The sequence below is a fragment of the Chiloscyllium plagiosum genome, unplaced genomic scaffold (genome assembly GCF_037043375.1).
Source record: "Chiloscyllium plagiosum isolate Xiang-an unplaced genomic scaffold, Cpla_swu_hap1 HiC_scaffold_21, whole genome shotgun sequence".
Lineage (NCBI taxonomy): Eukaryota > Metazoa > Chordata > Chondrichthyes > Orectolobiformes > Hemiscylliidae > Chiloscyllium > Chiloscyllium plagiosum.
The window spans coordinates 55,929,510-55,941,697 of NW_028270159.1; positions in this window are offsets into that span (position 1 = coordinate 55,929,510).

The window sequence follows — 12,188 nt, forward strand, 5'->3', positions numbered from 1 at the left end:
TTGCAGCTAACAGAATGGGACAGGCCTTCCCTTTCTATCTGAGGCTGTCACGCTCATAGGATTTTTAGTGAAAATGCTTTCATGCTTTTTTGGTTAAATGTAAATACATTTGACATCTATAACCAATTCAAAACTGTAAGCATGATTGTTTGGAAATCTTAACTAAGGTAAATAGTCCTTTTCTACTATATGTGACAGATCTCAGACTCCAAAGTAATCAAGTACAAAATTGTTCTTTTCCAGCTGTGTCTTTATAAATAACTGCAGCTGTGGGTTTGTAATAGAATTGTATGCGAGATGCTTTGCAAGACCCTTTTCGTGCTCTATCAATTTTGTTACTTGGATACACATTTAGCCTCACAGTAGCCCCACTATCAGTGTCCGTCACTGCGTATCCCTCCTAACCCTTGACCGTGAACCCATTCTCTCTCACACAGGCACCAGTGGAATATCCAGTTGTTTCAGTTGTTAAGCAAGAAATGTCGTCCTGCCCCTCTAAGGGGAAGGCCTCCAAGACACTGGTAATACAGCCTCCTTCCAAAACACCAACGCAGATACTGACAACTGAACTCAGTGGGAACGTTAGCTAAGTTAGAGTCACAGGCACAAGCTGCTGAGCATCTCACTGCCATATGCTCTGCAGCTGGCCGAGGAAGGAACATCCCAATCTGCTGCCACTCGGAGGACGTCTAGAGACCAGGGACCACTCAGTCTCAGGTAGGAGAGGATGCTGTGATTTTGCTAATCAAGGATTTCGTGCACATGCACAATCAGAGACAGGAGCAGAGGCAGTGCCCAGAGGTTAAAGAGTACAGCTTCACTATGGGGACCAATCTGCCCCAAACATCCAACTGTCTGTCTGCCTCCGTGAACAGATTGGTGGCTGTCATGGAGAGACAGGCTCAATGTCCTCAGGGTTTGCTGGAGGGGTGTGCACACCTACACATCATTGTCCAGCCCTTGGAACTCAGCAAGCCAACAGAGAGTTCTCACTACAGGTGCACTTTCCATAGAAGGGTTCAGGGTGATGCCAATAAGCTCTCAGCTGAGGGAGGAACAACACGCAAGCCCCTCACTGCTCTCTTCTGAGGGCATTTCATCTCCAGACCACCTGCTGTGCTCACACATAGATAAGTGAGTGGGGCAAGAGGCTGGCAGACAGAGTACATATTGGTAAGTTTATATTTCTCACCACTGCCTGATGCCCACCCATCCTTCTCATGCCCCCCTACCTCTCGATGTTTTGCAGAACTGCTGGAGGTTTGCACATTTTGCTTTTTTCAAAGAAAATTGCGAATGAGGTTTGAGCCCATGCCTCCCCTTTCATGACACCCTCCTTCATTGTCCTGTCTATTGACAGGCATTAGATAGTTGTTGGGGATCTAATTGAGAAATAAAACAAATGGTAAATGTGTGTGTATGTGAGAGAGAGTGAAGGTGTGTGGATGTGGAGTGTGTGTGTGTGCGCACGTGTGTGTGTGTGTGTGTGTGAGGGAGGGTGTGTGTGTCTTTCTCTCTCTCTCTCTCTCTCTCTCTCTCTATCTTTCTCTGTCATTTATTTTTTGGTAAAGTATTGCCAGCTTAGGGTTCCTTATCCAGCCTGGGCTTCTGCCCTGTAAATCATGGGTTTCTCTTCAGTAAAACAGTGTTCAAGTAACATGCTGCCGTTCTCTGCCTAGGTAATGAGAGTTTTGATCAGGGGGGTGTTATTGTGGTGTACAGTACATGGGACTTTGAAAGGCCTTTGTACATGCACGTGAAAAGGACTCGGTCACTTGGCCCATCAAACCTGTTCTGCCATTCCCAGCTGGTCTGATTTTAACCTCAACTCTACCTTCCTGCATCTCCCCCAAAAATCTTCCATCACCATTGTTTGTCCATAATCTATGAGCTTACAAAATATTGAATGATTCTACATTTACTGCCTGTAGGGGAAGGGAACTTCAATGATTCACAATCCTTCCGAGGGTGAAAATGTTGCCTCCTCTCTGTTTCGAATGGATGGTTTGTGAGCGTGGTCTAAGGTGCTGGAGTCAAAGTGCTGGTTTAGGCAGCACGGTGGCTCAGTGGTTAGCACTGCTGCCTCACAGCGCCAGAGACCCGGGTTCAATTCCCGCCTCAGGCGACTGACTGTGTGGAGTTTGCACATTCTCCCCGTGTCTGCGTGGGTTTCCTCCGGGTGCTCCGGTTTCCTCCCACAGTCCAAAGATGTGCAGGGTCAGGTGAATTGGCCATGCTAAATTGCCCGTAGTGTTAGGTAAAGGGGTAAATGTAGGGGAATGGGTGAGTTGCGCTTCGGCGGGTCGGTGTGGACTTGTTGGGCCGAAGGGCCTGTTTCCACACTGTAAGTAATCTAATCTAATCCCCTCAGGATCCCTTACATTGTAGTTCAGTCATCTCTGATGCTTCTAAACTCCACAGAATATAATCCTAGCCTGTCTGTCCTTTCCTCATAAGGCAGTCTGCACATTCCAATCTATTCTAACTCTGTGAACTGCTTCCATTGCATTAACATTTTTCTGTAAGTACCTTGTCCAGTACATAGAACATAGAACATTACGGCGTAGTACAGGCCCTTCAGCCCTCGATATTGCGCCGACACATGGAACCAATCTGAAGCCTATCAATCCTACACTATTCCATTTTCATCCATATGTTTATCTAATGACCATTTAAATGCTCTTAAGGTTGGAGAGTCTACTACTGTTGCAGGCAGGATGTTCCATGCCTTTACTACTCTCTGAGTAAAGAAACTACCTCTGACACCTGTCCTATATCTATCACCCCTCAATTTAAAGCTGTGTCCACTCATGCTAGCCATTACCATCCAAGGAAAAGGGCTCTCACTGTCCACCCTATCTAATGCTCTGATTATCTTATATGTCTCAACTAAGTCACCTCGCAACCTTCTTCTCTCTAATGAAAACAGCCTTAAGTCCGTTAGCCTTTACTCATCAGATCTTCCCTGCATACCAGGCAACATCCTAGCAAATCTCTTCTGAACCCTTTCCAAAGCTTCCACATCCTTCCTATAATGTGGTGACCAGAACTCCAAGTGCGGCTGCAGCAGAGTTTTGTACAGCTGCAGTATGTACCCATTGCTGCAGATAAATACACAAATAGGAAAGGTTTGGAGGGATATGGGACAGCTATAGGCAAGTGGGACAACATTTATTTGGGATTATATTTGGAATGGACAGGTTGGACCCGAAGGTCTGTTTCTGTGCTGTATGACTGTGTGACGCTATGTGAGGTCATTCATTTTGGTAGGAAGAAAATTAAAATGGATTATTATAAAAATTGAAGCTTGCAAGGGAACAATTGCAGAGGGACCTGGGTGTCCTTGTAGATGAATCATAAAACATTGGTTTGCAGGTGCAGCAGGCCATTAAGAAGGTAAATTGAATATTGCCCTTCTTTGCTAGAGAGATGTTTAAAAATAGGGAGGCTATGCTGCAGCTGTACAAGGTGTGGGTGAGGCCACACCTGGAGTACTATGTACAGATTTGGTCTCCTTACTTGAGGAAGAATGTACTGGCACTGGAGGGGGTGCAGAGGCGGTTAACTTGGTTGAGACCAACATTGAGAGAATTGGCTTATGAGGAGAGATTGAATAGACTGGGTCTATACTCAGTGAAATTTAGAAAGGTATAGGGAGATCTTATAGAAACATATAAAATTATGAAGGGAACAGATAGGATAGAAGCAGGGAGGTTGTCTCCACTTGAGCGTACCAGAACTACAGCCTCTGTATATATTGAAGAAAACAGTAGTCCCTGGGAATTTTGTACAGAATAACAGTCACTGGGAAGATTACAGAGAACTGCAATAACTAGGTATATAATAGAGAACAGCAGTCACTGTGTATATTTTAGATAGTAGCAGTCCCCGTCTACAATACAGAGAGCAGCAATCCCTGCCTACATGAAAGAGAGCAGCAGTTAGTAAGTTTTTGAGAAGATCTGTAGCTCAGGTTAAGGTTCTGGGTGTAGGTTTGATCGCTGAGTTTCGTCACCATACGAGGTAACATCTTCAGTGAGCCTCCGGATGAAGCACTGCTAATGATTCCTGCTTTCTATTGATATGTTTGGGTTTCTTTGGGTTGGTGATGTCATTTCCTATTGTGATGTCATTTCCTATGGTGATGTCATTTCCCGTTCTTTTTCTCAGGGAGTGGTAAATGGGGTCCAAGTCAATGTGTTTGTTGACAGAGTTCTGGCTGGAATACCATGCATCTAGGAATTCTCGTGCATGTCTCTGTTTGGCTTGTCCTAGGATGGATGTGTTGCCCCAGTTGAAGTGGCGTACTTCCTTATCTGTATGTACATTGGACAAACAGAAAACTAGCCACCAGGATACATGAACATCAACTAACCACAAGACGACATGACGCTTTATCACTAGTATCCTTACATACCCCAAAGTCACCTTGGAGTACAAAAGACTCAGGGGAAGGTACAAAACATTATTATTGGCCTGGAATGCACAAGGATGTGGTTACCTTTTGCTAGATGTGTAATACATGCCAAATAGTAGGTAAGCCACAGATGATAATAAAACCAGCACCTTTGTTGCTCATTCCTGCATTTGAAGAATCTTTCACCAGGGTTATAATTGATGGTGTAGGTCCCCTCCTAAGAACTAAAAATGGGAACCAGTACTTGTTAACCATAATGGTTGTGTCTCCCAGATTTCCCGAGGTAATTCCATCACGGAGTATCAAGGAAAAAAAGGGTAGTAGAGGAGTTAGTAGCTTTCTTCACACAGTATGGGCTATCCAGAGAGATTCAGTCGGACCAAGGGTCAAATTTTACTGCTAGGCTGTTTAAGGAGGTTATGGATAGCTCAGGTATACAGTACTTTAAATCCAGTGTGTATCATCCTGAATCCCAGGGAGCTTTAGAAAGATGGCATCAGATCTTGAAGACCATGTTGAGAACACACCCGAAGTGTTTGCCATTAGAAATGTCCCAAACGAATCCACTCAGTCACTCCCTTCGAGTTAATATTCGGGCATGAAATGAGAGGCCCTTTGAAATTAATTAAAGAAACATTGACAGGACCAAAGTCTGATTTCGTATCAGAGGTGAGAGAGAGACTAAATCGAGTAGGTGAGTTCGCTAAACAGCACCTAAACAGGGCACAGTGTAGAATGAAGCAGGTAAAAGCTCTGAGACTCGGACGTTTCCAGAGTGGATAATATGTTAGTACTATTACCAGTGATAGGAGAGCCCTTCAAAGTCAGGTTTAGTGGTCCCTATCAAGTTGACAAAAAGTTGAGTTAAGTGAACTATTTAGCAAAGATGCCAGATAGAAAAAACTGGTATCGGGTCTGTCATGTGAACATGTTGAAACTGTGTTATACTAGAGAGAAAGAACTGGAGAAACAGGTGTTAGTTACTGCCCCACAGAGTGAGGAATCAAATCCAGATGATGTGGATTTTGCTATGCCTCAGAATAGATTTAAAAATGAAGAAGAGCTGGAGGAGTGAGATAGGTTATCTGTCTCAGGAACATAGAACGCTGTTGAAAGATTGTTAGTGCAGTCTGTAAGAATCAGATAGGGAGGACTAATGCTCTTCTACATGACGTAGATGTAGGGGATAGTGCTCAGATAAAACAACACCCCTATCAGTTTAATCCTTTCAAAGTTAGAAAGGTTCAGATGGAGGTGGAGGCCATGCTCGACGAGAACATCATCGAACCAAGCCAGAGCAAGTGGAGTTCACCGATCGTCTAGGTCCCAAACCAGACGGGTCTCAATAATTCTGCGTGGATTATCGGAAGGTCAACACTGTGACAAAATTGGACTCTTATCCAATTCCTAGATTGGAGGACTGTATCGAGAAAGTCTGGCAAACCTGTTACATCACCAAGTTGGACATACTACGTGTTACTATCAGGTACCTTAACAGAGACGACAAAAGAAATTCTTGCATTTATAACCCCAAATGGGCTTTATCAGTTTAAAGTGATGCCCATTGGAATGAAGAATGTACCCACCACATTCCAAAGACTCATGAACAGAGTTGTGGCTGGGTTAACAAACTGTGCAGTCTTTTTGGACGATGTAGTGATCTTTGGTAAGTCCTGGAAAGATCACATGGTACAGTTGGCAGAGCTCTTTGAATGACTACGAGAAGCAAAACTGATAATAAACCTAAATAAAACTGAATTCGCAAAAGCAGAGGTTACGTTCTTCGGACGTATCAATGATCATGGAAGGTTGACCCCATGGAATGCAAAGACAAAGACCATTGTGGAATTTCCACGACCAACCTCGAAGAAGGCGGTGCTTCGATATTTGGGACAAAGGGGATTCTATTCGAAGCTTGTTCCCAACTTGTTGTTGTCCAATATGTGCAGAAGAGTTTCCTGACACAGTATGTAGACAGGCCAACAAGGCGCGAGGCCACACTGGATTTGGTACTGGGTAATGAACCAGGCTAGGTATTAGATTTGGAGATAGGTGAGCACTTTGATGGTAGTGACCACAATTAGATTACATTTACTTTTGTCATGGAAAGGGATAGGTATATACCATAGGGAAAGAGTTATCACTAGAGGAAAAGCAATTACGATGCAAATAGACAAGATTTAGGATGCATAGGATGGGGAAGGAAACTGTACGGGATGGGCACAATTGAAATGTGGAGTTTAATCAAGGCACATCTACTGCATGCCCTTGATAAGTATGTAACGGTCAGGCAGGGGGGATGTTGTCGAGTGACGGAGCCATGATTTACTAAAGAAGTTGAATCTCTTGTCAAGAGGAAGAAGCCGGCTTATGTAAGGATGAGACATGAAAGCTCAATTAGAGCACTTGAGAGTTACAGATCTGCCAGGAAGGACCAAAAGAGAGAGCTAAGAAGAGCCAGGAGGGAACATGAGAAATAGTTGGCAGGTAGGATCAAGGAAAACCCCAAAAGCTTTCTATTGGTATGTCAGTAATAGAAGAATGACTACAGAAAGATTAGGGCTAATCAAGGACAGCAGTGGGAAATTGTGCATGGAGTCAGAGGAGTTAAGAGTAGCGATAAATGAATATTTTTCATTAGTAATCACACTGGAAAAAGACAATGTATTGCAAGGATCTGTGTTAGGGCCACTGCTGTTTGTCATTTTTATAAATGACCTGGATGAAGATGTGGAAGGATGGGTTAGTAAATTTGCGGATGACATGAAAGTCTGTGGGGTTGTGGACAGTGCCAGTTACAGAGGGACATTGATAAGCTGCAGACCTGCGTTGAGAGGAGACAAATTGAGTTTGTGCGGAAAACCATGAGGTGATTCATTTTGGATGGAGTAGCAGGAATACAGAGTACTGGGCTAGTGGTAAGATTCTTGACAGTGTGGGTGAGCAGAGCGATCTTGGTGTCCACGTACATAGAGGGATTGAGTTTCGAACCATGAGGTCATTCTGCAGCAATACAGACTCTGGTGCGGCCGCACTCGAGTTTTGGATACGGTTCTGGTCATCGCATTATAGGAAGGATGTGGAAGCATTGGAAAGGATGCACAGGAGACTTACCAGGATGTTGTCTGGTATAGAGGGAAGGTCTTTTGAGGAAAGGCTAAGGGACTTGAGGCTGTTTTCTTTCGAGAGAAGAAGGTTGAGAGGTAACTAAATAGGGACAGATAAGATGATCGGAGGATTAGATAGAGTGGACAGTGAGAACCTTTTTCCTCGGATGGTGATGGTTAGCACAAGAGGACATAACTTTACATTTCAGGATGGTAGATATAGGACAGATGTCAGAGGTAGTTTCTTTATTCAGAGAGTAATAGGGGCATGGAATGCACTGCAACAGTAGTAGACTCACTGATTTTAAGGGCATTTAAATGGTCATTGGATATACATATGGATGAGAATGGAATAGTGTAGGTTAGATGGCCTTCAGATTGATTCCACAGGTTTGCGCAACATTGAGGGCCGAAGGGCCTGTACTGTGCTGTAATGTTTTATGTTGTGTATTGCAGAGGCTGCAGTCCCTCAATATATTATAGAAAAGATCAAATCTTCTGTTTTTATATAGAATGCATTCCTGTGTATAATAATCAGAACAACAGTCACTGTGTATGTTATGGAGAGCAGCAATGCCTATATAGAGATTGCAAAGAATAGCATTCACCGTTTTTATTAAAGAGAACATCAGTCTTCGTGTATATTACATAAGACTACAGTCCCTGTCGATACTATAGTAAAAAAAAGTCTTTGTATATGAAGCATAACCACAGTCTCTGTGTGTATTAAGGAGAATAGCAGTCTCTGTGTATATTGTGGACAACAGCAGTCCTGTGTAAAATATAGAGAACTGCATTGCCTGTCTAGATTGTAGAGAACATTAGTCCCTGTCTACATTATAGAGAACAGCAGTTCTTTTCCATACTATAAACAACAGCAGTTCCCAGTCTATATTGTACAGAACAGCAGTCCTTTTCTGTCCCTGGGAATGTTTTCGAGAGGAACAGTCCCTGTGTATATTATTGAGACTCGCACGATCTGTGTATACAGTAGAGAGCAGCAGGTGCTATACATATTACAGAGAACAGCAGTCTTTGTCTGTGTTACAGAGAATAGCAGTCGCTGTCATTATTATAGAGAACAGCAGTCCCTGTCTACATTATTGAGAATAGCAGTTCCAGTGTATATTGCAGAGTACAACAGTCACTGTGTAAATTTTAGAGAACAGCATTCCATATGTAAGTTATAGAGAACAGCATTCCCTCAGTATAATGTAGAGATGGTCAATTCCTCTGACTTTATGCAGAATGACACTCCTGTACATAATAATGAGAACGTCTGTCACTGCATATATTATGGAGAATATTGTGTAAATTATGAAGAACAGTAGTCCCTGGTTACAGTGTAGAGAACAGTAGACCCTGTTTTTTATTACACAGAACAGCAGTCCCAGTGTATATTATAGAAAACACTAGTTCCTGTGTAATTTCTGGACAACGCAGACCTTGTGTAAATTATAGCGAGCAGCGGTCACAGTGTAGGTTATGGATAACAGCAGTCACTAAATGAATTATGGAGAGCTGTAGTCCCTGTCTTTATTGTACAGAACAGCAGTTCCTCCCATATTATGGATAACAATAGGCGAAAGTGAGGACTGCAGATGCTGGGGATTAGACTCGAGAGTGTGGTGCTGGAAAAGTACAACAGGTAAGGCAGCATCTGAGGAGCAGGAGAATCAATGTTTCAGGCAAAAGCCCTTCATCAGGAATTTTAACAGTAGCCCCTATTGATACTATGGATAACAGCAGTCCCTATCTATGTGTTGGGGAATAGCAGTCCCTCTTTAAATTATAGAGAACAGCAGACCCTGTACATACCACAAAGAAGAGCAGTCCTTCTGCATATTACACAGGACAGTAGAGTTCTTTTTTTATATAGAATCCCTACAGTGTGGAATCGGTCAGTTTTCTTCCTGTTTGCCCTATGTACTGTTTATCATAGTCTTTACAGGGTATCTTGTAGATAATATTCCTCCTGTCAGATGTGGATGTTGGGTCTCTAACCTTTGTGAGGAGCTGGTGAAAGATTTTTACTGGTTTGTGGGCCACTAAGACTTGTAGGGGTCTGAGTAGTCGGACTACACTACATAGGACAATTAGATAATACACTAACATGCAAGGACCTACTGCTACTGAGTGTGAGGGAGTGGATGTATATGGATGAGGTGCTAATCAAGCAGGTTACTTTATATTGTGTGGTGTCAAGCTTTATGAGTGTTGTTGGAGCTACAATCAAGAAGCGACTGTGTGGCGTTTGCATGTTCTCCCCGTGTCTGTGTGGGTCTCTTTCGGAAGCTCTCGTTTCCTCACATAGTCCAAAGATTTGCAGGTTCGGTGGGTTGACCATGTTAAACTGACCATAGTGTGCAGGCTAGCTATAGGGAATGCAGGGTAACAGTTGCACTGGGTGGATATGGATGAGATGCTCTTTGGGGGGTCAGTGTGGACTTGATGGGCTGAATGGCCTGCTTCTACACTATAGGGATTCTATAATTCTATGCTGGAAATCTGAAACAAAAACAGATATTACTGGAGAAACCATCTGTGGAGAGAAAGCAGAGTTAATGTTTGAGTCCAGTGACCTTTCTTCAGAACTGATCCCTTGGATTCAACACCATAGATCCATTTCCCACTCAAATCCCAATGAATCTAAAGACAAACAGAGTTTTTGAAACAATAGAATATGTGGAATTTGCAAATCCCAGGAGGTATGCACATTACTGAAAAGTAACCGATGACCAAGCATGAAGTAACTAATCAAAACCCCTGCCTCAGCATATTCCTCATACACTGTCTACTCTCCCAGGAATCACACAGTCTGCTCTCTCAGTATCCTCACTGCCTGGTCACCCGAAATTCTCACTATTCAATGAAAATGTGGGTGAGTGGGTTAGTACGTTTGCAGATGACACAAAGATTGGGGGAATTGTGGATAGTGCAGAAGGTTGTCAAAGAATACAGCAGGATGTATATCAGTTGCAGATGTGGGTAGAGAAATGGCCAATGGAATTTAATCTGGATAATTGGAAGGTGCTGCACTTTGGGAGATCAAATGTTAAGGGAAAATATACAGCAAATGATAGGACCCTGAACAACTTTGAGGTACACAGGGATCTTGGGGGTTCATGTTCATAACTCCCTGAAAGTGGTCCCGCAGTTAGATAGGGTGCTAAAAACGGTGTATGGTATGTTTGCCTTTACTGGTCAGAGAATTCAGTAAAAAAGACAGGATGTAATGTTGCAGTTTTATAAGACTTTGGTTAGGCCACACTTGGAGTATTGCATTCAATTCTGGTTGCCACATTACAGGAAGGATTTGGTGGCATTAGAAAGGGTGCAGAAGAGGTTTACCAGGATGCTGCCTGGATTACAGGATATGAGCCATAAGGAGAGGCTAGAAAAGGTCAAATTGTTCTTCAGGAGCAGTGGAGGCTGATGAGAGACTTGATAGAAGTCTATAAAGTTATGAAATGCATGAATAGGGTTGACAGAGTCTTTTTCCCAGAGTTGAAATGTCTAAAAGCAGGTGGCATACATTTAAGGTAAGTGTGGGAAAGGTCAAAGGAGATGTGAGGGGCAAGGTTATTTTTACAAAGAGAGTGGTAGGTGTCTGGAACGCACTACTGGGGTTGTGGTCATGGTGGAGCAGACACAATAGGGGTGCTTAAGGGATCTTTATGTAAGCACATTAACATGCAAAGAGTGTAGGAATATGGACGAAAGGCAGGCAGAGAGGATTTGGTTAATTTGGCGTCGCGTTCAGCACAACACCACACCTCATTTTCTCTGGTCAGCTCTGGTCTGATCCAAAATGACTGAAGAGAGCAACAACGTGCAACAACAGAGACCTATGTAACTCAGGATTTCCCAATCCTGGGTTAATTACGAGAAAGGATGGTCAAACATCTAGTGCTGATGTTTCTCATTAATCAGTAATGACAGTTACTGAAAGGTTTGTTCCTGTACCGTCATGCTCTATGTTGTAACCACTCTATCGGAATTCTCATTATCTACTCTCTCAATATTTACACTGTCTGCTTTGTCGGAATTCTCGCTACCTTCTCCCTCAGAATTCTCATTGTCAGCTCACCTGGAATTAACGCTGCCTGATGTGACCTTGGGGATTTGGGGCAGAGCTTGTCTCTCCCTCAAGTATGGAGATGACTGGTGAGTGTGATGAATTCATGAGGTGAGAAACCAAATGTTGGTTCCCTTTATTGAATTACATTCTCACAGTTGCTCTTAAATGTGATCCGAAGCGTTATTTAATGGTCAAACATTCAATGTTGATTTGCAATTCCTCAATAATTTATTGCCAGCTAATTTTCAATGAGAAATTCACTATCAATAGTAATGTGGCACCCTGGTCCATATAATACCTCAAACCCCAATGCGCCCAAAAACTCACAGAATTTGAAATTTCCAGTTGACACACATTACCAAGTAATAACCAATGACCAAGTGTGATCCACCTGAACTAACCCTCTCCCTGTGTAATCTCTGACCTTCCCTTGGGATTTACTGTGTCTCATAGTCTCTGGGTTAAACTGTCATTAATGATTAATGAGAAACATCAGCACTAGATGTTTGACCATCCTTTCTCGTAATTAATCCAGGATTGGGAAATCCTGAGTTACATAGGTCTCTGTTGCTGCACGTTATTG